At 39.2% G+C, this 24255-nt stretch overlaps 1 protein-coding gene across 3 annotated transcripts in view; it reads right to left on the bottom strand.

Annotated features, from left to right (window-relative positions):
- The window catches only part of LOC137255720 (sodium-dependent dopamine transporter-like), a 54631-nt gene that overhangs the window by 22400 nt on the left and 7976 nt on the right, over positions 1-24255 (bottom strand). The window contains exons 1-2 of one of the 3 annotated variants that reach the window (XM_067793217.1): positions 21556-21871; positions 3785-3870 (exon numbers count right to left, since the gene is read on the bottom strand). The exons of 1 other annotated variant lie outside the window; for it this stretch is intronic. The gene's annotated coding sequence lies outside the window, so the exon portion shown is untranslated. Of the gene's footprint in view, positions 1-3784; positions 3871-21555; positions 21872-24255 lie in introns of those variants that run through there. One more of the 3 variants, XM_067793219.1, reaches the window with a different exon arrangement.

Raw genomic sequence — 24255 nt, 5'->3', positions numbered from 1 at the left:
AGTTATACTCTCAAACTACTCGGAGTCTGAGAATAAATGCTTCACTCTTAACCAAAGCCACTCTATAGTCTTTGATGGAGACAACTAAACAAGTATGAGCATATTTATATATCACTCGTTTTTGTGGATATTGATGGATACATTCTTCGAAGAAGGCCTGACATTGCTCCTATAACTTTAATTTGTGTTAATTTTAATTTCAACAGAATCATTGTTTTCGTCGTGAAATGTAATGATACAGAGGACATATGAGTTATGATTCATATAGGCAAACTACATAGTGTCTAGATATTACATTCCTGTTATACATTCGCAGATAGCTTCTTTTTATTAAGTTTCAAAATGCATACAAGTATGATTATAAGGTAATTAGGATTATGAGACCAAATATAAAGACGTATATTGACAAGTGTCGACATACTGTTGAGTGAACGTTTACAAACCAAGTAAATTTAACAAGTGAAGTATTTCCACTTCGACCCCGACCTCGCTCATGTTATGGTACAGACTGTGTCATGCAAAATCCTTTTGACCATGATTCAAATACATGTTTAACTACTAGTAAAAAGTAGTTTTGATTTTCTAACTTGATGAAAACAAACCATAATCTCAATCATTCTAACGGACTTTAGCCCGTGACTTCTCGATTTTCAAAAATGGCGGCGCCCTGTCTGATGATAAATGCTATTTAGGTTTGTTTTCACCTACTTACAAAATCAAAATTACTTTTCACTGGTAGTAAAATATGTATTTGATTGATGGACATTCGGATTTTACATGACATTGCTCATAACATACCAGTTTCACTCTTGGAAGCGAGGCGGGGGTCGATATAATATTACTTATGATAATATTGTCACTCCGACCACAACCTCGCTTCTAAGGAAGAAAGCGTTATATTCATCTTTTTGGTCAGCAATGTGTAGCAAGCAGTCTTGATTTTATAAAATTGATGAACTCCATTTTCTATCCTGGAAGCGTGGTAGGGGGCGAACCATCCGATTTAGTACATACCACAGGCTTCCACAATGCTCGCTTCGCACACGCAAAAAACCAATTTAAGCACAAACTACGGGGTCCGGTGGAAATCTGTGCATACTGACACCATCACCCGACCCCAAGGAGCAATTGACGGCAACACAATAATTCGGCATGTCTTTGGTGACGTCGAGAAATCAGCAAATTGACGATCTTCCTACACATTTTCTATACAACTAACTGAAATTCGTCCTTTCTGTGACGTCACTGGCGACAGAGTTACGCCACCTGTTTCTGGTTTCATTTGCGGGCGATAGAGAGGCAGACGGCTTTTTAGCAACTTTTAAGGGCTTGGTTTTAATTAACCGTTTATGACTAACCAGATGTCTTTCATATGCAGTGGTAGAAGAGTACCCCTAATTTGAGTTTATTCGTTCTTTAATGTGCGCAAAACTATTTTCTGACTGGAAGCGGATAGCTCATACTGTATCAACAAGGTACTCGTATCAGTCACAATGCTTTCTCCATCTGTGGGAAAGAACAGCCTCAATCTCAGCATTTAATAGTTTCCTGATCTATTTCCAAGCCTTTTAGAAGTTGTTGGTAATCTTAACTTCTCAAGATATGGACAAGTATTTCTCACATGAGCTTTGTCATGACAAACATAACGAGGGGTTCCCTTCTCTGACTTGTATGAAACGATCTAACTTTTGTCTATCAACTTTCCTGTAGCTCTTAGGGTTAAAGGTTGCTTGATGTGACTCTGAGTTTCTGTTTCTGTGTCTGTTCAGATGTGTGACCAACGACCCTTACTTGGTCATAGTTCTCTGGTTTTCTTGCCCGACTACCTTTTATAACTTCATATTCAACAGTATGGGACACTGCGTCATCAAACGTGATAGCATGTCAGAAAGACGCGTTTTCTCATACTGAAACTGGTCAAACTATCACCCAAGGCACATTATCAAGAACCCAGCTGGTCCCCCATGCATTAAGTCAATTTACTTGCCGAGCTCCCGAATAGAGGAGCCCAGCTGGCCCACACTCTCTGGGCGGGTTGGGTGGTTGATGTTAGCACTGGTCAGTGACATACCATTGTCCCTGGGTAATACCCGTCATAGTTGCAGGCGGCTAGTAGGTGACCAATCGGCCCCCCAACTGAATATGCACGCGCTGGCCGCCAAAAATAACACAGATAAAAGGATCAAGTCCTTAAAGGCATTAACCACCCCGGTATGAAGAGAGGCAATCACGTCAAGACACCATCTGCAGTGCACATTCTGGCCAATTAATAATTAGGGGCCAAATTAAGATAATTACTGATAACCGATCACTGACCAGGAACTAAGGGGGAACAACTAGAGCAAAGACCAAGACTGACCAACCCTGGGTATATATAACGGCTCAGACAATAGGGCCGCGGGGAGAGAGAGCAGATAGTTCGAAGCTGTAGAGACGTGTGAGTCGACGCCTGTGTACGAATAAAGAGTTGTGGACCCGAGACAGACTTGTGTCGTTCATGCACTGGACATCCACGGGTGAGACACAGCACCACCACCCCTAAGTACAACCATCTAACCCCCAGTGCGATACTGGAGGAATAGGTGCAAACCCCAAAACTCTCCGTGCGATACTATTCAAAAACTGATCAAATAAATGTGGTTCTAAGGATGTATAAGAAGCCTCTAGATGAGCAACCAAAACCCAAACGTCGGAGTATGTACCTAAATTCAGTTATGGATTCATCCTTTCTTTGCTTTCTGTTTCTAAATACTGATCTGAAAACTTTAAAGTAACCCAAACCTAAATATCCCACACTACCACACTGAATATTTCCATTTGATAACTCTCGTATGATTGCTGGAATAGGCCTTAAACAGGGACGACACACAGTCACAAGTCATTGTGTGGCTGTGTAAAATCATCGTTAATTAATCAGGTCTTGTGTTGTGTGTGGTTAGGTATGGTGGTACCTCTTGCAAAGAGAGTTGATTCCCCAAACACACACAGTTTAATACATCTGTCCCAGACTGCAAGGATTACGTTATCACATTTCCAGGTTTAGTGCTCTGCTACGGGAATCCTCAGCTCAAGGGTCCTCCTGAACTGGAGTGCAGGCCTAGAATTTAGAATATGTTCTGTCCTCTTGGTCACACTTCCTTCGCTAAACATGAAAAAACCTAATGAAAAAATGGACGTTTTATTTACAAAATCGAGTATGCCGACTCGCAAATCAGCAACGTGATCATGGCATACAAAAGTTTAATGAGGGACATTTCATTGCAGCAGTTGTACAAGCCTTCGGTCGAACTCGTCTGTCAATACGCCGTCTGATGACTTACATGCTGCTGATCGTCAAGGGACACCGTGAATGATGTCACACAAATAGGAGGTTCAAATCAAATTTACCTCATCTCCACAACACACTTGTGACTGGCAGATACCACTGTTTTCAACAAGGACAGTGTTGTGTACAGGGTATTGTTGAAAGATTGGGAAGGGGGAAGGGTTATGAGAGCATCTTCTTCTAAAGGTCGATCTCAATTAATTCTGAATATGGTTATTTACAGTGACAGAAAGAAAAGGTCAAGTTTGATCAGATAGTAGGTGTTTTGAAGTGAATACAACGTCATTGAGTAAGAACACGATTTGCTGGTTTGTGGTGGTACTGCTGATTCTCATTGACATTCCAGTGTGATTAATTTGTGACTCGATAACACTTCGCATCACTGAATTATTTCGAAAATGGATTTCTGGGATAACATGCAGTTTTAAAATGTACAGGCAGACTTTTAGAAACTGTTACCTGCCGTGCAACTCGAATGAAGTACTGAGTTAGTCCTCAAAGTGAATCAGCATCTGAAAACTATCTTCTCACAGCGGAGCCAAAATCTAGAAACAAAGAGTGAAAATCTTGATATTTTAAGAGCGAAATACATATACTTTTTCATAACACAATAGACAGATCTAGTCTGTCAATCAAAACTGGAGTTTCGGCCAATCAATAGTCTGGGCGCGCTTTGTGGATTTTCAGAAAAATTCCCGGGGTCAAACGATGCCTCTGAAGTGAAGTGCTTCGAATTATACCATTCACACTCGCTATATCTATTTTCTATTTCTGCGATTTAATGTGTACCTTCAACAAAATCAATATGGTCCTGACAAAACAAACTGAAACGGATCAAGAAATGAGATAGGCCTCACGATCAGTTAAATGTCCACCAACCTTCATCAAACCTACGTCTGCCGGAAGGTGAGAATTCGCACAAATTTCCAAACGGCCGCACATGTGCAGCACCATTACCAATTAGATGACAACAAGCAGCGGTTTAAGATTCCGCAAATTTAATAAACACGGATAATTCTTGTAACTGCAATACGGATTTTGTTTAACGTATTTAGTCAATACCGGGCATTGAGTTGGTAGACCATCAAGCTGAAATGAGACGGACGAAAAAGCCGTGACACAATGTCAACAAATCTGACGGCGATCTGATTTCGGTTAGTGTCGACCAAAATAACAAAACGTGTTACATTTAGGAACAAATGTTGTCAATTGTGTCTTTGGTTGTAAATATTCTTAAATTTGTCACATATTTTAGAATGTTTTCAAGTTTATAAAGCATAATATGAAGGCCTACTCTGTAATTTTATTCAAACGGACAGTGTCAGCAGATGCCTGCCACGCAATATCCAAAATACCGTAATTATTTCAAGACATGGGACTTTGTTGAAATGAATTGCCGTAGACTTTGTGGATCGAGACGAAAACGATGCGAGAAGATTAGTGACTTTCTGGAATGTTTTCTAAAATTGTATTGTATTTCTTAACTAAGAGAACATTATTTGTTTTGATTTTTTGTTACAAAATGTAACGCGTATAGGAGGTACACTGGTGTATTATAAGAGTAATACAGTGATTGAACCTGCCGTTTTAACTAAATCATTGGAAATAATAGCAAAGGTATGTTTTTTTAAGAATCTTGCGTCCTTTTGTAAACATGGAAAGGTAATAAATGAATGATAAACTAATCAATAATATATAATTATTCTTATATATACTAAATACGTATATAGGTATCATGGCAGAGCATTCACTTGTTACTGACTCTTGTTTCTTGGATCCTTCTGAAAGATATCTTTAAGATATCTCTCTCTTTTTAAATAATATATTTACTAGAAAATCATTCTGAAAGTGAACATTACTAGTATCGTAACACATAAAAAAGTTATTTCAACATCTAAAGAAGGTGAAAAAACAAATGGTGCCCTGGTTACACCTTGGTACGGCACTATTCAGTCTTGGAACATAATAATTTACAAAATTCTCAGTTGACTAATTCATTTCACTGGAATGAATACTGAAACATATATTTAACCCAAATTTGATGTAATGTGCTCAAATCTAAGGAAACAACGATTACCATTGTTTAAGAAGCAATAATATCCATATGTAATTTTATTGACAAAATGCTTGGAACTTGGTGAATATACTTTACACCTTAGGTTCATTACTAATTGGCAGTTAAATATCTCTAAAAGAAAAGAAGTTTATTTCATTCAGTGTAAGTCTATTTCAGACCTATTAATTGGTTGGATAATTGTGCACTCTCTGTTCAAAGAAGTGCCTCACAGGTTTCCTATTTCTGGAAGATGGGTCAGGTACAGGTGCAGGCTGTATCTTGGATCTTCTTTGTGGTATGGTGCTGTGACATGCCAGTACATAAATGCTGGTAGTTCATGAAGTCCAGAATTGTGGATGTTTGTAAATTAGGATTCCACAACAAAGTACATAGAAAAATAGATTGGAAAGGATGATTAAACAAATTCATTTTCATATTTTCAGTCAGTGTATCATTTTAGGATCGTGTGAAGATTTTAATGAAAAAAACTGTAATGAGAATTGCTGCAGATTAGTTGCTGATTATTCTGGGTATGTCCAGGTACATCCATGGAAACATACTGTATACAAGCCCAATTACCTCTTTCAAAATAATATCAGATATAAATTATAGTCCTGTGATTTTGTTTACACTGATATACATACATAGACAAATAAAATGCACGAAGTAGTGGACGTGAAATATGTTTTCTGCTTTGTTCATTAAAAGGTAGAAACCCATGTTTTCACAATACTGATTTAACTAATTTTGAACATCCTATTAAGAAATAAAGGCGTCACAAGCAGCGTTGACAATCTATTTATAGATATCGAAACGATCTACAACGTGAACATGTGATTGTGTTTACGGTTTTTGTAAAATTACGATGGACATTTAAGAGGAACAACATGATTCGTTTACCCTTTCCCTGTTAGTACCTTAGACGGACGTGAATTGTCAGACAGATTATTTAATTCGAGCGAAAATTCGCTCCCTACGCTCATGCAGCAGCTGGCCGGGGCGATTTTTCATCGGGCAGGTAACTCCATTTCACTCGCCAATCTGTCAACTAAGTTATATTAAAAATAAAATACGATGGACTTTCCTCTTTAAATATCACTCACAAACGACGAATACCAAATTACCATCAACACCGTTCTCAGTAACGAACGTTTCGCCGGCGGCGACGCCGTTGTGATTAGTCAGTGGTTGTCCCCTCTAATGTTAAAAAACGAATTGAGCCGGGTTTATCGGCCCGAACTGGATCGGTCTATTGTCACATGACAATGATTTTTACAGATAAAATGTTAAATGTGTCAGATAAAATGTTAAATTAATTAAATGAACAGTTTGTGAAGAACGTCAACTGACTCCAGATGGAAAACAGAGCACGTTTATCGAAATTTTATCATGACAATTTTGCACGCGAACTCTTTGGCGTATGCAGCTCATGAGTTCTGTTAAAATGTTTTGACGCTTTCTCTATCCGATTGATGTGAAATTCATACATTATGTATAAATCAAACAATTATTTCATTAGAATTCATGCTAATCCGCATGAACAATAGGCACTGGATTTGTGTCGCATACGAATAATTTTCCTCAGTGAATGCGCTTTAACACTGCAGCGAAAAAAACCCAACAACAACAGGACATTCATACATTATGCCTTGGCCCATGTCAATGTAATACCCGATTTCAACTTTTGTGGTCCCTAAGAATACACTCCCTGTGTCGTTTTCTTGGACACAATATTATTTCCAAACTCATCTTAGTTTGAGAGGCATTCTAGAAGTTGTTGATCAACTCCACTACTGTACAATAGCGACGTTTCCATATAGATACTTATACTGTTTCTCATGCTTGAAAACGGTTTAAGCACGTATACCGAAACGTCGCTGTTGTACAATAAAGAAGCTAATCATCCATGACGAGTTGTCATTCCTATCATCTCAGATCTTAGGTTTCTTGGCAAGAGGGTGAATACTTCATCTGGATCTATGAATACACAGTCCAGAATCTTCACGATGTCTTCTGGTGGAAGATAAAGCCAGAAAGGGGTGATAGGTGTTGCAAAGTTCAGTTTTGGTTCAAATAGTGAGTCTTGAAAAGGCAAAAATTGCCACACTAACGTATCGTGTACGATATACAACAGGATTAGAAGAGGAACAGGGACACTCTTTCACTTCTTTACTTTGTCCTTGGATAAAGTCGGATCTTTGCCCAACGGGGAGAAAGACCATCAGACCTCTCAGACCTCTCAGCACAGACAATCTCTCCCCAACAATCTTAATCATCTCCTTTTCATTGATTACCTTGAACTGTTTGGTAAGGCGGAGCCCACATTTGCGAAAACAGATCCTCATGATTTGCCAATAACATTTTGACTGAGACGTCCATCCATGGTACCACACAGAATGTTTAAAGAAGGCGTTTCGGTCCCTTTTGACACGTCTGTTGTTTATCTGGAAGAACATGACCAATATGTGGACCTCCCCTATATTATGTCACTCTTGTATCCCGAGTAACGCGTTGTGTCACTTACCTTTGTCCTTGGGGACTCACGTTTTGTAAGTTTAATTTGCTGCCAGGCACAAATCCATTCCGACACTCTGGGCCCTTTACATACTGTATTGTCCTGATTTGAAATCCTATTTATGCCAGTTTTATTTCCTGTTCCATGTTATACAAATTGTGTGCACATCGTGAATTTATAATTATTGTCACGACATAGCTGAAATACTGCCACTGTGACTATAAACTTTAACTCACTCTGACACGCCAGGGAACACAGGAGGCTGGCGGTATATGACCCGTGGGGAAAGAGTTTTGATAGGAGCAATGTGTAACCCCACCCATTCTTTTCGGCCACAGCTGGAAGTTTGTTGAAATTGACAAACATCGACGTCTAAAACCGTTATAGAGTGGCCATGACTCTTCAGATCAATAACTGATAAAAACTAGGTGATTTGTTCCAGTGTGCGTTCACTACATTGTTTCAGTAAAAGTTCACGTGAATATATTTATGATTGGAAACTATGTACCTTACCAGCAGAAATTAAACATATTGTCATTGTCCGTTTCTGTTAAATCAGAGACCATAGTCTCTGGCTGAATATATGCGTCATGAACGAATATTTGCCCACTCCAAATTTATTACCAAAACACGCAATTTATTGCCTTCATGAACACTGTTAACAACGGACGCGATTTATGATCAACACAGCCGCGAATGCGTAAACTGTCACGTTACAGTCAATAGTTACAGAAAGACTCGCACACGCCAGTGCACAAGCCTGACGACCTAGTTCAACGCTTCCTAGTGGTACATTCATCCTGTAAGCTGTTCCACTTCCATGAACAGATATTGTGATTTCTTTAGAGGAAAACCACAAACCTACTTACTGCTTAATCATTAGGAATGTATAGATAAAATAGGATAGGATATTTACATAGCGCACATATCCACTCACCTAGTGCTTGCTCAACGCGCAGGTATTTGTTTTCTCTTGATCATTGATGGCAATGTCAGCCTCACATCGTATTATCAATCTCTTACTCCCACTAGGCGAATCGAGTTTATCGTGGCTGTCTCATACTAACGAGGTACTCAATTCACAGCTAGATATGAGCATAAACGTGTCATTAAACGAGTCCAGACAACTATGTAACAAGGTGAAACACGACTATAAGTACATGAGAAATATCTCTGTTGCATGAAAATCAGTGTTACTTAAAACCTTTCAATAGATTGATAAGTTTGCATACAACATAAACACATGTCAAATGAACACACACTAAGAATAAAAAAAATATAACTTACAGAAAACAATGTTCTTGTCAGTGATGATCTGCAGCGTACTGAGGGACTTAACAAAGAGCTGAAGCTGAGCGCTCTTCCACTGGAGGGTGACGTATGGGAGTTATAGGCGGCGGTTAACGTACTCAAACGGCAGAAACACTTAAATTGACCTGAATATGGATGTTGGAATATTCAGCTGATTACTGAACCAACAAAGTAAGTCACATCTCTACGGAAGCGTATTAGGGCCACAGTGAGATAGTATATCCTACGTAGGACTTAATATCTCCTATGTATCTCCTACGTAGGACTTAGTATTTCCTACTTAGCACTTACTACTCAGTATCTCTTACCTACGTACTTAATATCTCCTACGTAGGACTTACTATCTCCTACGTAGATACTAAATCCTACGTCGGAGATACTAAGTCCTACGTAGGAGATAGTAAGTCCTACGTAGGACTTAGTATCTCCAGTTGGAGATGCTCGATATATTTTGATATACATTAATTTGAAATGGTCAACGTAGTTCCCCCAGACACGGAAACTATTTCTTTTTTTTAATGTTTCAGTCACTGTTAGAGTTTACAGCCATGTGTTTCATTTTTACGTTTAGAGTGTACAGTTATGTGTTCTATTTACCATTAGAGTCTATTGTCATGTGTTGCATTTACTCTAAGAGTCTACTGTTTCCTTCACCATTAGACTCGTGTGTTCAACTATACTACCCATCAAGAGTTTAGGCTCACTAGTGTTGATGTAGCCGCATACTTCAATCAACTGTTCTAAACTAGATTTTGCAAAATATTCCATACTGTTAAAAGGTACTGTTCACACATGAACTGGTGTGTAACAAAACAAGTGCGTAACGTTGACAAGATTGATTATTGTCATGCGTTCAACAAATGATTCGGTGAAAAATGGCATTTTTTTTATCAAAACTTAACACCAAAACGCAGCTGTTCCCATGCACGGTATTTACACGTGCTTTTCAGCAATTTGATGAATCATCCTCGTGCAATTAATCTGCATAAGGTTTGCAGTTGTTTCCCCCAAGCTGGTGGAGAAATTCATCTTCGTTGTAACCATGTATACATATATAATATATAGTGGGTGTACATATATATATATATATATATATATATATATATATATATATATATATATATATATATATATATATATATATATATATGTACATATATATATATATATATATATATATATATATATATATATATATATATATATATATATATATATATATATATGTACATATATATATATATATATATATATATATATATATATATATATATATATATATATATATATATATATATATATATATGTATATATAGATAGATAGATAGATAGATAGATAGATAGAGAGAGAGAGAGAGAGAGAGAGAGAGAGAGAGAGAGAGACTTTTGATGGGTAGTTTATTACTTTCAGGTGTTGAACCCACTGTTGTACTTTACCGCCTCGCGTTCAGTGTGCCCTATTGTTACGCGTTGCAGTTACATTTTGCTATTATGCGCTGGATATTTCAGAGGTCGTTGCGCATTAGTCATAATCTGCGTGCACAGACGTGTCTATCAGTGGCAATCCACGCGTACTTATATCATTATAGTTATACAAGCAACTGTAATGACAATCTTTAGCCGTCTTTTAATTCCGTATTGTTTTAGGCCGCATTCAACACTTTTCCACTCGAGTCAAGTCACCTTGTAAACGATTACGAAAAAACAAACCGCAAACGAGCGTTATATCTGATCCAACCTAACTTAATATGAAGACAAGAAAAACTTTCGGAGGACGTGTTAAAACGAGAATTTCATATCGGAAACTGTTCCCCCTCCTCTGTGTGTGTCCGTGCCTGAGTGCGTGTGTGTATACCCCATAACTGCAATTAGATCACGGTCCACGTCACACAAACGTAACACACACACACACACACACACACACACACACACACACACACACACACACACACTAACACTAACACTAACACTAACACTAACACTGTGTAGTAACACTGCGTTAGTGTCATAAATATGCATTGACGTGCGTCTCTACTATCTAACGTCCTGCATAACCAAACATTTCTTAATAACCACACTTCATATAATCCGAACCTTTAAAGGGACATATAGTCTTCAAAATAAGTAGGTGCACCTCAACTTTCAATTTCGATAGGAACTGTAAACGTTAACAAACGTTTCAAGGACAGACATCTTATGAACGCACCACCATTTCCCTCTATTACCACCCCTAAACACAACGCGCGATATGCACGTGCACAACGCAGTAGCCCCATACGCGTGCATGGGGTCCCATTCTTGATTTTGACGTTTTTACCAGAAGGTCGAGAAATCAATTAGAACATTAAATTTGAAACTCATCTTGCATCAGACATTTGCTAGTGTTTGTTTCTAGTGTGTTTTTTACATTGTTTTAAAATGAAAATCGTTTGCATGCAAATTACATACCATCCCCAATCATCTTTCAAAATACATTCCAAATAACTATGGTTGTTAGGAAGTGCAAATGGTGATGCACTCTGAAAACATGCAGTAATATCATATCAACACTGATTGACTTCGATGAATCTTCTAAATATGTTTAATCGTAAATGAAAAAAATGAAGATCCCCTACTTTTTTAAAGAGTATATTAAGTACTACGTGGCAGATAGTAGGATATACTAAGTCCTACGTAGGAGATATTAAGTCCTACGTAGGAGATAGTGACACCAAAACAATTTTCACCGTGGCCCTAATACGCTTCCGTACATCTCGGTTGACTCCAGATAAAAAAAGTGACGCCCGTCTGCATTCAAGAATATTCCGGGATTCTCCAAGGTCGTGAGCTACGATATTACAACATTAGTACTGGAGCTGCCCTGTAACAAAAACGTGCTCCAAACTTTGATCGTCTATTTTCTCAATCATGAAAAAGTGACTAACATGAAATGAACACCAGAAAAAGAACCCACGAATCATTGGTAAATGACCAGATGGTGGCCCTCTCACTTTACGTCAATTTCACAACTATTCAACTATTCAAGAGTACAATGATCACAATTCACTGGCTTTTAAATTCTTGTAAGTAATAAGACAAAAATAACAACTTTACAGACTGTGTATTAAATGTTCGAGTTTATATATATTGGATGCTATTCACATCATGGGATCGACACAAGTAATGCTTCATACGTGTCGCATGAATTTCATTAATGGGTTAATATGCTTATGGAAAGATTAATGCAGGATATACCGTGATCTGAGTGAGTGAGTGATTCAACGTCACATCGGCAATATTTCAACCATATCATGACGAGATCATTTAACAATGGAATGGAAGATATGTACATAATAGAAACCCGTCATCAAAGGACAGCAAAACGACTAGAATATCACAGTTACAACTGAAAACTAGTGTGGAAAGTTAAAACTAATATCACTATTTGGACAAGACAATATAAAATAAGGGCTATATATCACCAACGACAAAAGGTAGATCGTCATACTAGCGACCATGGGGACGTACAGTACATTTGCGTCCTGCATGGAACCTAGCTGGATTTACATCATCCCTTCAGCCGTTAGTAATTTAGGAAATCTAGCCATACATTAAAAAGACATATATTCTACGATTAAAAATGTGGAAAGTATTAATTTACTTTGAATGTTTGTGGACTTACGTACGATGATTAGTGGTTTGTGGTTATAAATTTCAATAGTGGGTGATTAGGAACGGAAAATACCCTAGCTATATTATTTTTTGTATATTAGCATGTGAACAGCGCCATTTTCCAGCTTACTATCTCAAAGGCGCTTTGGTTTCCCCTCAATCATTGGATGCCAATCTCGATGGCACATCGTATTTTGCAATCTCACCTCACTGAGAAGTATACAACTCACACATTGGCAGCCATTTGGGTGCACCTATTTAATGTGGCTTTCCCATCCTTACAAGGTACCCATTCACAGTTGGGTTTGACTTGGATACATAGTCGTAGTACTTTGTTCCTAATTTACTGCACGTTGCTGTGCCCGCAACTACGTGTGTCTGCACGTATTAATGTGGCCACCATCTGGTCATTTACCAACGGATTCGTGGGTTCTTTTAAGTGCACAGGGTTATACACCGATAGAGTCTGGACACAAAGTTGACTCCAAGGCTTTTACACACGGTCACCGGTGGGCTCGCTTGGATCACTAGCCTGGCGCTTTAGATCGAAGGATATAGATGTCCTTACTCCCATCGCACAGGGATTAATGTACACACTACCAGGCATTGCATATCATATCTCTAAAAGACATACACAAGCTTGTAGAGTTGGAAGTTTTTTGGCAGTGCATTTACTTTGCTCAGACGTTATTTCACCATGTGAAGAATAAAGCATGTCATCCTAGGCTCGGATGATTAACTTTGAAATATAGTTTTCATTAGGCCGGCAAATTTACATTTTCGTACATTTATAACGTGTGAAATAATTGTAAATGTTTTTCATTGATAACATTGGTTTAAATGTCCTTCGTATATGACCAGGATGAGAGTTAGGATATATGTCATTTTGTCCTACATGCGCGTTATAAATACGTAATTACCATATTGACAGAATATAGCATTTATATCAATACTTTCACAGTAAAACTACATTATATTATCAGCAATATATAGAGTGCTACAAAGAGGTCATTAGTAACATATGGGCGTGGAGATCTATATGTCCACGGATATTTCAAGTTTTCTTTGTAAGATTACATCGTACCCGGACGTCGTTGGCATAAGGCGGTATAAGGTTTCCAGAGTGTACAGCGAGATATGTGTATGACTAACGGAATGTTTTAACACACTTTCATTTATTGATTGTTCTCGAGTTTGTATAGAAACTGAAACCTGAAATTCACCCATGTATTGAGATATGTTGGGGTTTATGTGGGTTTAAAGTGGGTTTATAAGGTGTGCCTCGCAATAACAATATTAAAAGTAATGTTTCAAACGATTCATTTAGTAATTGGACTGCAATTGTCTTTACCCGATTCACCTTTATACTCCTCAGCTGGGATTGTATTCACAAGGCATGTACCAATGCGTTCATTCCTGCTGAGTTCTTTCTTGTTTTCTTTGTAATACTTTCCTATATTTTTCAATTTCATGTCGCATGTTGATTCTAATGAATCTTCACGCCGAAGACTCGGGTTCGTTTCCCCACATGGGTACAGTGTGTGAAATAATATGCTACAAATGGCGTAAAACTAATTATCATACCAATTTCCTCAGCCAATGCCCTATAATTTTGCAGAAATTGCGCTTTATATATTGTGTCATAGTTCATGTCAGGAAAATGCCCTGGTGGTCCCCGCGGTGTATTACTGACATATTGCTAAAATGACGTAAAACTAAACTCACACTCTTGACTGAATCTTTCTTCACTCAGCATGGAACGTGTCTTTTACATACCCTACATTGCATGCCTAGCTCATGTAGCAGTAACAACGATTCTTTTCTAAGACTATGAACTGTTCCCTGTAGGCACTGGGATTCAGAACCATCATTTATTGAGTAGCAGAAGGAAACCACTACGTCATGTATTTCAACATCTAATGTTCCTTACCAAAATTCAAAACATAACAGTCAGACTTGTCTCATTTACCTAAAATAAATGTTTGCTTACTGTAGCCATTCACTCGAGGAACCAGCAGGCCCTGTAGCGTTTAACGTTTGGGGATTCATAATTGTGAGTATATTAACTATTTGTGGGGATTAGGCATCAGGGTGCGCTTGGTTCTTTCACGGAGACTAGCCATCTGCATATATACTGACTTTGCAACTTGTTCAGTACCACGTTTGAGTACCTCTCGCAACGTTCCTTGTCTGCCTTACACCTGTGAACACAGCATTAAGGGAACCTGCGCCATTGCTTTACCGATGCGGCGTCCACCTGTAGAACAATCTTACGTCTCACGGCAGGAAGACTTCTTCCAAGAGAGTGCTATATGTGTTCGATCGGTTTGAAGAAAAGTGCCGACGCCACGCCCGCACTCCGTCGGCACTCTTCGGTCGCTCGGTCGGCGTTAAACACAACCCATTCCATTGTCCCAAGCTTTGGCGATTATTACGGTTTACCTGCATCAGAATCGGCCCAAAATACTGACGTCGCGCACGAAGATGGACAGCGCGCAAGCGGTTTCGTGTTCCTGTCAGTTACCCAAGACCTAAACAGTGCGTTGTTTTCACGTTCGCCATGTCCATAATGTTGATAAACGGAGATTCACGCATTAAGGTGCGTATCTTATATTCCAGTGGAAAACATTTTGCGCATACAGGATCACATGGAAAAAAAAGTAGTGTCAGATTGATTAACTAGAAATAAATCATCATCAAGATTGCTGCATATGTGTCTAAGTAGTGTGTGAATAATAATAATAATAATAAATTTGTTTAAATTCAGGTATATAGGACCCCTTCCTAACATATGTATGAGGGACATTCGCGTCGCCTTGTTTTGCGTACTTTTATTAATTTTTCGTCTTTTATTGGTAGCTAGACTGTTTCGAAATATAAACTCTGTCTTAAAAGTAGTTAACCCAATACTGATTCTTCCAGCCTCCAACTGCAGTAATCCAATCATAATTTCATTGAAGGCAGAAGAGTCGCCTCATACCTTGGAGGGGTATTCACGGTCAGGCATTACAAATGTCATATCAGTTATTGACAAATTGTACCTTTTCATTTTGTTATAAAGTTTACTATCAGCTGAAATCATATTTGAGATTGACCAAGCAATAATTAATACGCGCATTCAGTTTTATGTCCTAAGGTACAGAGACACTGCGTTTGCTACCTGTTCGGCATTTTGGTTGATTATATGTTGTCTTGGTAGAATTAAGATGTACGGTGTTCCCAGAAATTATTGAGAAAATCTTTGTTTTTTTTCTAATGATGCTAAGATTGGAAAAAGGGCTTTCACTATGCACTAAGCATACTAAATAAGAGAGACAACTCTTGAAGGCTTAGAGGGCAGCTCATTACGTCAAGAGTTATCTCCCTTGTCTGAGCAGACGGCTTCCTGTGTTGACATGGCAGAATTTACAGCAAGAGAGAAAAGAAAGCTCATTCTAGATGATTTTGAAAGGGGTGAGGCTGATGCTAAAGTGTTAGCTTGTAGACATGGTATTCCTCTGTCTACAGTATACAGAACTTTGAAGAATATTCAAACAGGAACCGGGATAGAGCACAAAGCAGGGGCAGGTCGGCCTAGGAAATTCAGTGTTGTGGATCGCCGAAGACTTGGGCAGATTGTGAGTAGGGGCAAAGTGTTGAGAACATCAGAAATGAAATGATTAGCAGAGGAAGTCCTCAGGTATGCAATGAAACGGTTAGGCAGGAATTACAGAGACTTAATTGGATTAAAAAAGGTGGAATTCCCTCGCCGTTGATGAAAGATGCACAAAAGGAAAAACGTTTAAACTGGTGTCGGGCTCATGAAAATCAAGATTGGGATAATGTTTTCTTTTCGGATGAAAGTTCTGTTTGGCTTTTCCCTAATTGTGTGAAAATTTGGACCAAAGATACTGTCAAACCTATCTACCAGCGACCAAAACATAGCCCGAAGTTTCACATGTGGGGTGACATATCGGCTCGCGGAGTGACGCCATTGTGTGTTTTCACGGGAAACTTGACAAAAGAAAGATACGTTGACATTCTAAATGGTCACCTTCTTCCGACAGTACAAACATTGTATGAAGATGATTGGATTTTCCAGCATGATAATGACCCAAAACACACTGCTCGCTACACAAAACAGTGGTTGTCGGGCGAAAATGTTCAAGTTTTAGACTGGCCTAGTTACAGCCCAGACCTAAACCCAATTGAGAATGTGTGGGGAGTCATGAAGGACAGAATAAACCAAAAGGGACTGAGAAATATTGAAGATATGAAGGCTGAGGTGGTCCAATATTGGGATACCCTGTCACACGATTACCTACAAACTTTGATGGGTAGTGTGCCTAGGCGTATTCAGGCATGCATTGCTGAGAGAGGAGGTCTAACAAAGTACTAAAACAAGACTGAGACTGTAAAAGGATGATGTTTTAACATGTTTATGTAAGTAAAACGCCAGAAGTTAATAAACGTAATGAGTTACATGACGCAACATGATTCTCAATAATTTCTGGGAATACTATATAAGCCACGTGTTTGCCTACTCTTTAATCGTAACCATGTCAGCAGACAGAGTACCTATGCATGAATAATCTAGTCTGGTCAGGTTATATGATTTAAGTCAGTGGAAATAGGGTCTAGAAACCAGAAGCCTGACCCCCAAAATGGTAAAAATGTGGTGTTGTTATGGCGGCCGAATGGGTGTGACATTTTACAATCAGGAATGTTTTAGCTTTGATTTAAAGCCGGTTGTCATCAGCTATCACTATCCTTCAGGTGCCCTTTTAAGATGCAGCATGTCATGTCAGGTATGTCAGTATTTTAACTGAATGATTGAATTAAATAACTCTGGTTAGCAATGACGGTTTTTCATCACAATAGTAGTTTTAGAATGCTCAGATTTAAAATTATACACAATAATATGGCATATATGTTCATCGCAAATACCAAATATACTGAGTCAGAAAAGAAACTTCACATTCTTTCTTCAGGGAACTATAAAAGAACAAGAGATGGTAAGATGGTTAAATTGTTATTATTTCATTGCTGAGATCTGTGGGATGTACTTGATACACTGACAGTGCCAGAATCAGTCTCAATAGGCTACACCGCCGTTCCAAAACGTGGGTATACAGAATGGCAAGTCACAAGAATAAAAATCAAAATTCAAAATTTCTTAGTTCAATATTGTGTATGGCCGTCCCGCGCATTCACCACTGCCAAACATCGTATCCTTATCGACTGCCTGATGCTTGTGAACACGTGGATGGGGACTCTACGCCATTGCTCTTGCAAGGCAGCGCCAAGTTCCTGCAAATTCTGAGGTTGCTTGCTAAGACCACGAAGCCTTCTTCCGAGTGCATCCCAAACGTGTTCTATTGGATTAAGGTCAGGGGACCTCGACAGCCAGTCCATGATTCCAGCATTTTGAAGGCATTTTCGTGTCAAAATCGCGGTAAGCGGCCGATCAGTATCATGCTGGAACTGTAGACCTGGGCCATCAGCCGCCATGACAGAGGTGAGCACCTGGTCGCGGTAAGCAGCAGTTGTGAGGTTTCCACGGATGACCAGAAGTCGGGAACGGTTGTTCCCACAGTAAAACACCCCGCAACCGCCGCCCCCGAATCTGTCGACGTCCTGTACATTGGGCAACACAACCGTTCACGACGTCGTCTCCAGATTCTATGCCTACCGGTCGCGAATCTGAGGGTAAACCTGGATTTATCCCTAAAGATGACTCGATTGCAGTCTCTCTGTCTCCATCGGAGTGACGTTGGGCCCACAGCAGACGCTGACGTTGATAAAACGGCGTCAATATTTGCTCACGATATGGACGTCGAGAATGGAGATTGGCAGCCAGCAACCGATTTCGAATGGTCTGTGAGGGCAGTCGACAGAAATCTGTCACGTAGATGACGTAGGACGATTTAAAGGTCTTTTGCTCGCGACTTCACACATGGACGACCCGACCTTGGTCGATCAGGAGCGGTACCAGTTTGTTGTAGACGACCTCGCAAGTCATACACAGTACGACGGATGCATCCCATTGCACTTGCAACGTAACTGATCTTACCGCGTGCAACATGCCAACGGCACGTTCGCGTTGCACATTTGACAATGAAGGCATTTAAAGTACCGTTAGAACTGTAGTTTAAAAGTGTTTTTTTCAATTCTTGATTCTAATACCAACACGTGCAAATGAAGAAAACTTCGATGCGAAGATCATGTGCTCGACTGCACGTGCAAACCCTGATTCGGCACCAACGTCATTTGCACGACGAATGGATGGGTTTGAGTGGGTTTTACTCACGTTTTTCTAGAGTCGAATGGATGCTATTAATCCAGATGTCTTTCTTTGCTCATCAAACAATGATGAGTCGGTCATGTCATCACGAAACGCAAAACCCTAATATAAGCTGATGGGTAGTAATTTGACATCATAGTGGAAAGTTTGTAGGTGGCATCATGGTGTGTAATTTGTCTGTTTACATTGTGAAATATTCTAGAATATATGTTTCATGTTTGTTGTGTACATTAGTCTTAGTATACTGTAACATGTAGCGTATCCTCATGTTATATTCTGCACCTTGTGGAAAGCCATTGCGATAAGCCTCAGACTTGGTTGCAAGTCCACTCCATTTCGTTAATATGTTATATACACACGCTCTATTGAATAATAAATATCGTTTACAACAATGTTACAAACTTTAGATTTCTTGATTTATTTTACACCGGCAGTTGTAAAACATATGGCACACTGATCAGAAAGGCGTATTGGTACCTTACGTATACCACTTAATATACACAATCTTCATCTGATATACATCTGAAATACACAGTATTTCCAATCTATACCTTTTGATTGTAATAGGTGATGTATTTCCGATTCTTTTCTAAGTGTGCATGGATTCATAATATGAATACTCACTTAGGTGGGGAAACATTTGTAAATCTGTAAATGTTCAAATGTCTTCATGGCTTAAAACCATCATTCCGGATATCAAGGGTAATGCCATGTATTTGAACACTTTTTATATGCTCACGTTGCCAGTTCTACAAAATACCAGCGCCCTAAGCATGTACTAGTTGCGTGGGTATGTGCGCTATATAAATATCCTACAATGGTGCTAAAACAAAATGGTAACTGCAAAACTGTTAAGACCTGCAATACACGACTTCCGAATCGGAAATTAGCGGCATCGAGTGATCGAGTTCACCATGTTTGTCCTTCACCCTCAATAGGTTTCCACCAAAGACGAGCTGCTCTCTGATTGGTCAAAAATAAAATACCAGTATTATTTGTTATTTCGTGGTGCGATATATCGTGTTGGTGCGAGCCTATTGAGGGTGAAGGACAAACATGGTGGACCCGATCACTCGATGCCGCTAATTTCCCAATGAAGTCGTTATTGCAGGTAAAAGAAAAACCTATTTCATTGGAGAGGTTGTGGAACGAAAGCGAAATATCTAGCGATTACGGTAATGAATCCCAGGGTACTCGCATGTACACACATTTTGACAAAACGGCACTTGGTGGCAAGTACATGAAAGCATAATCGACACTCGCAGAACGTAAAAATCAACAGTTTTTGATGAGTTACAGTTCATAGGTATATCGGAAAAGGATCTATTCTTGGATTCCGGAAGGTTCTGATTAGACATCCAGTCAAGTATTTTCCACTTTCACGTCGAATTTCAAACTTTTGCAAAATGTAAACACTGTCTCGTCAGCCATTTCAAACTGAAGCGTAACTCTACTTAAAGGAAAATAAGTAGATTAGACGATTCCATTATTGTGTAACCAAGGGGATAGAGTATCACGGCAAACAAAACAATAGGCTGATTTCAGTCGTGTAGAGTTGGGATCGTAAAACAAGCTCATAGGCTTTACATTATAACGTTGAACAAACAGTTGTTTTTCTTTAGACAGAATATGTTTATGCTGAAATGTTTAAGAAATACGACAGGCATCAACCACTCCGTTCACAGACGAGTTTAACTCGCCTCTCATCCCTTGCCGGATCACGCAGTGTCTTCTGCGGAGGGAGGAGTTCGATTTTAAATGGGTCAAGGTAGAATGGAGATAAACCTAGAGTGTTTGAAAATCAGAGACATGCTGTACTCAATTGATGGCGAATAAATATTACAATTGAAACTTAGCCCACATATAACTGCACTGGAAGGTGTAGTTGCAAGGGGTTGAACCTTTGACATGAAACATGCTCCCGTGATGTTGACTTGACATTATTGATACTGACTAAACTAAGAACAATAAATATGACTTGGTATGACCAGGCTTTGCTTGTGTTTGTGATCAGTGTCACCAGTGGGTAGGATATGATAACAAAATGTGGGGAAACGCACGAAAATCCGATCGTAGCATTTACAATCTTACTGCATTAACGTTTGTTTCAATGGCGTGCAGCCTGGCTTTTGCTCATGTGTAGTACATAAAGGTCTTAGTTCGGTCGAAGTGTTCCTTCAAAGAGGGTGAGTCTTGTACTTCAGTACAACGTATGACAAACGGTAATTATAATATTAATAAATTATGCTGAACTTGGTTCACCGTTTGTCATCCTGATCCCGTGGCAAGCTCAACATAGTTGCATCTTTGGATGTTGTCACGTTTGGATATAATATGTTTTTCATAACCACAGTTTTCATCTTACGTTGTTATCACAATTTCACAAAATAGATTTTAGTAGTCTCCGCACTTACATTTTTGTCCACAGGAACTTCAGAAGGCATTACAAAATCGCTTGCTGAGCCTTTGTGTGATAGCCGAGTAAATGAGTATCTTTCCTGGGAGGCTGTCGCATATTCCTATGAATCATATCTAGCCCAGACACAATTTACGATGTTACTGTTGTACGTGCATTGCTTCTTGCAGTCAGAAGTAGTCCATCAGAAAGGGCGCACTGATGTAATTTAAATTTGTAGGCTACAAAGATGTGATGTGTAGACTCTCTGATGATTGTCACCGCTAAAACCTGCCTCACAGGGGCCCTTGGGGACCTATGCCAAAAGCGTGCATGGGAAACGTCGAACGGAAACATTGTGAAAAGGATATGTTTATTTGTTACGTGTCAAAACAATACATGGCAGGTCTGGTTTCATACAGGGTGCAGCTCTCACAGTGTCACAACAGTTGTCTGCAAACAGCGCAACTAGTTCATTAACGTGGGAAGCGAAGTGAATAATTTGAACATGCCCGAGGCATACATATTATCAAACATCTGTGCATATACATGAGACAAGAATACTATCACACGTCTGTACATCTGCGAGAGAGGTATATATCATCAGATATCTGTACATCTGTGCATGTAACTAATTCAAACACGACATCATTGCTCAATTACAGTAAAATCATCACTAAACAAATTTCCAAAATATGATTATCCAGAAAACAACAGAGGGCTTTTAAAGCCACTTGGTCAGAAGAAGTTGTTAGTATCTGTAGTGACCACCATGAGCATCATTAACAACTTGCCAGCGGGGACTCATTTAAGAAAGGAGATGTAGAATGCTGTATTGAGGAATGTTTTCATGCACTTGCCTAAGTGTCATGTGCAGTCCAGGTTACGGACATTCTCATGCTCCAAAGATCAGCCGTAAGTTTGAAGAAGGGAACGGTGTGATGTTGAACTGGTCGTTTAGGTCTGTTATTAACACTCCCAGTATTGATGTATATATAGGGGTCCATGTCTTTGAAACTGTCTGCCTGTCTCTGAAGTGCTGTGACACCTCATGCTGCGATGGCCGTCCTAGTAAACACGACCGGTGCCGTCGTGTCGTTGAGTTTTGAGTCTTTTCATTCTCTTGTCGTCTATAGCGGCTTCAATATCGAGTACCACTGGTGAGGCTTTATAAACCTACAGTCATAGGCTTTAGCATGGATGGATACACAATTTCATGTAGGGTGCGTTTTGGCGATTCAGTACAGACGTCAGTGTAACGCTAAGCTTTTGTTCTACCTTTCTTTTTTCAAACTTGGATGTGTTTGTGTCAGCTATTTTCCTAACATTCAACACCTGTACATATGTTAGAGACTTGAATATTATTACACAGTTGTACATATGCAAGAGACGAGCATATCAAAACACATCTGAACATATGTTTCATAGGCATTTAGAAGTTGGTAGGGTAATATGCCACTTCTTTAGTATTTTTAACTGGCAGGCTTATTGCCAACAGGAGGATCAAAGAGCATCAAACGTCTGTCAGCAAATCAGACATAAAATCAGCTCTTTCGGAACACCTAGTTAAGAATCCTGACCACACCATAAACTGACAACACATAGTAATCCTAGCCATTAACACCAGCAACTGGCGTAAACGGAAATTAAATTGGAAGCCCTCCACATAAAAAGGACAAAACCTGAGCTGAATAGGGACCAGGGCGTGTTTCTTCCTAATACATGGGGCATCAACTAACTTCATCCAACAACAGTGTTTGTCTAAACACGCTGCGCATTAACTCATTGTACACCCTTCACTGCATACTTCACTGGTTTCACCTATGGTCATCTGCTTCATGTAAACACCTACCCTCCCTAGCTAAACTATTGTAAAAACAACACCGTGGATCCATGTACATACCATACACACCTTTGTAAAAACACCCTGTGGCTTACTATGCATACCATATATACATACCTCTGTAATTATTCACTGCCATTCACCCGATGAAGGGGCAACTATTAGCCCAAAAACTTCGTGCATAAATAATAAAAAAGTTGCATATCCATAACAAGTGTCGAACATCTGAACATGAGGGGAGCGACAGCTGGTGTAAACTTTCCGAATGAAAAGCACGCAAAACCGTGGCTGTATAGAATCAGTCAACCTATACCTTTTGGAAAACGTGTGTGTAGCTGTTTGATTTAAATATGATTAAAACACAATTATCGCTAAGTCATGACGTATAACATACATTACTGATTATGAAAAAAACGCAAATATATGCAGTGGGGTCATTGTGTATACATAGAGATGATCTATCCGATTGATGTGTTTTTATGGATAACAACTTCTTTTGTTGTATATATGATGCCACGTTTCGGTATGGATACCGTTGTCAAGCAAGAGTGGTAAGAATCCATACCGAAACGTTGCATCATGTACAATGGAAGACGTTCTTATCCATAAAAAACTGTATGTAGAGACGTTTGGTTTTGTAAATACATCTCTCTGCAATTGTGTTAGATCCAATCAACAAATACGGAACTGGTGAAAGACTTCATGGCTGGAAACTGTCGTTGGTCCAAGTACAAGCAGAACTTGAAACTGACAATCTGGGTTTGCACAGGTTTCCGTCCGATCCAGTCACCTGTAATGCAGTTTCTTACAGAGTAATTACATAATGTGACAGAGACAGAACCTAGGTGCACGAGCCATAAATCAATGTATTCTGTT

Source organism: Haliotis asinina, chromosome 11, assembly GCF_037392515.1.
Source record: "Haliotis asinina isolate JCU_RB_2024 chromosome 11, JCU_Hal_asi_v2, whole genome shotgun sequence".
In the NCBI taxonomy this organism is placed as follows: domain Eukaryota; kingdom Metazoa; phylum Mollusca; class Gastropoda; order Lepetellida; family Haliotidae; genus Haliotis; species Haliotis asinina.
Note: the sequence above shows the minus strand (reverse complement) of the source record. Positions and strands in the feature narration are given on the sequence as shown.